Raw genomic sequence first — 2804 nt, 5'->3', positions numbered from 1 at the left:
ATATCCAAGTTGTTGATCATTATTGATATACAGCATGGCCTCTCCCCCCTCCCTAACTCCTTCTCTCTCTCCTTTCTCTCCTCTCTCTCACTCTCTCCTCCCCTCCCTCTCTCTACCTTCTTCACTCTTCCCTTCCCTATCCCTCTCCCTCTCTCCATCTTCTCTCTCTCTCTTTCTCTCCCTCCCCAAATTCCCCATCCCTCTCCTCTCTCTCTCCTCTCCCTCCCGTCTCCCCCCTCTCTCCCTCCTCCCTCCCTCTCTCTCTCCCTCCCTCCCCCTCTCTCCCTCTCTCCCCTCCCTCCCCTCTCCGCCCCTCTGACTTTCTCCCTCACTCTCTCATCCAGTTAAAAACTAGAGAAGACCACAGAGTTTCCAGCGTCATGCTCAGGAGCTGCAGTGCCAGCAGGAGTGCGTGATTGTTCATCCTTCCGTTTATGCCTGCGCGCCCGAGCAGAACCCTTGTTCTCGCCGTACTTCTCCCGTCATATGGTCTGACACCTTCCTGGTCTCACTGCACAACTTCCTGATCTGTGCTGTTCCATGTGCAGCATATCCTTTGTTCTGTGGCACTCTAGACTACAGACACGTCTGGTAACTACAGACACACGTATGACTACAACACTCGTTATACACTTACAGTGACAACACTCCTAGACTACAGACACTATAGACTAGAGACCGACACCTGCACACATGCGTCAGACTACAAGACATCTAATACAGTACGACACTCTAGACTCAGACACCCTAATCTCTCCTTTTCACTCTACACTACAGTACTGACACGCTAGACTACAGACACTCTAGACTACAGACACTCTAGACTACAGACACCCTAGACTGCAGTACTGACACTCTAGACTACAGTACAGCCACTCTAGACTACAGACACTCTAGACTACAGTACTGACACTCTAGACTACAGACACTCTAGACTGCAGTACTGACACTCTAGACTACAGTACAGCCACTCTAGACTACAGACACGCAATGCCTACTGACACTCTAGACTACTGACACTCTAGACTACTGACACTCTAGACTACTGACACTCTAGACGACAGTACAGACACACTAGACTACTGACACGTAATGACCACTGACACTCTAGACTACTGACACTCTAGACTACTGACACTCTAGACGACAGTACAGACACACTAGACTACTGACACGTAATGACCACTGACACTATGCTACTGGCACTCTAGACTACTGACACTCTAGACTACAGACACTCTATACTACTGATACTAGACTACAGACACTCTATACTACTGATACTAGACTACAGACACTCTAGACGACAGTACAGACACTCTAGACTACAGACACGTAATGACCACTGACACTATACTACTGACACTCTTGACTACTGATACTAGACTACAGACACTCTAGACTACAGTACTGACACTCTAGACTACAGACACTCTAGACTGCAGACACGCCGGACTACAGTACAGATACTCTAGACTACAGACACTCTAGACTGCAGACACGCCGGACTACAGTACAGATACTCTAGACTACTGACACTAGACTACAGACACGCCGGACTACAGTACAGATACTCTAGACTACAGACACTAGACTACAGACACGCCGGACTACAGTACAGATACGCTAGACTACAGACACTCTAGACTACAGACACACCGGACTACAGTACAGATACTCTAGACTACAGACACGCCGGACTACAGTACAGACACTCTAGACTGCTGACACTGGACTACAGACACTCTACACTACAGTACTGACACGCTAGACTACAGACACTCCACACTACAGTACTGATACTCTAGACTACAGACACTCTAGACTACAGACACTCCAGACTACAGACACTCTCGGCTACAGTACTGCCACTCTAGACTACAGTACAGACACGCTAGACTACAGACACGCCAGACTACAGACATGCTAGACTACAGACACATTAGACTACAGACACGCTAGACTACAGGCACGCTAGACTACAGACACACGGTGCACTACAAGAACACGATAACTCTCAGAGGCTAGCCATCAGGGTATATCTGTCCACTGTGTTTTGCTTGTCTTGGAGATGTCATGCTGCAATCGGCATCACAACCAGGTTCGTGTCAACACAATCCCAGATGTAGTAAAGAGGAAACGTGGAATCCTTTCAAAACAAGGAAGTAAACGGCAACGTAACAATGTCCAATTTTAAATGTCAACAAAACGATACATACTATCATTTTTGAGTAGTTTCTTCCTTGACAAGCAAACCTACCTCAGCCTGCGCTCCTGAGCTTTGACTCTGAAGTCCAGAGGACCGCTGGTCAAGCAGGAGGAGAACGATCAGCTCAGACACAGTGGTCTGTTTCTCATCTAATAACGGGTCATATCCTTGCGAGCCAGTTTGTGCTAATACCAGAGAAGTTTGAAACCAAGACACCAACATTCGATTACTTCCTGTAAAGCCCCAGGGGTAACTCATACCAACGTGTTTAGGAGTGTGACAGTTACTTATTTACAGGAAGTAATCACTTGTTAAGTCTCTCCGTTTCCAAAACTGTGGCGCTAGCACATACTGCTTCCCTCATGAGAAAGTCTCAAAGGGCCTAAGGATGACTGCTAAAGCTCTCTATCTCATTCTCTCCCCATCTCTGCCCGCCTCTCTCTTCTCTCTCTCTCTCTCTCTCTCTCTCTCTCTCTATCTCTCTCTCTCTCCTCTCCATCTCTCCGCCACTCTCTCTCTGCTCTCTCTCTCTCTCTCTCTCTCTCTCTCACGCCACTCCCTCTCTCTCTCTCTCTCTCTCTCTTCCTCTCTCCTC

This window comes from Salvelinus sp. IW2-2015, unplaced genomic scaffold (assembly GCF_002910315.2).
Source record: "Salvelinus sp. IW2-2015 unplaced genomic scaffold, ASM291031v2 Un_scaffold2491, whole genome shotgun sequence".
NCBI classification, from domain to species: Eukaryota; Metazoa; Chordata; class Actinopteri; order Salmoniformes; family Salmonidae; genus Salvelinus; species Salvelinus sp. IW2-2015.
This window is presented reverse-complemented; position numbering follows the sequence as displayed.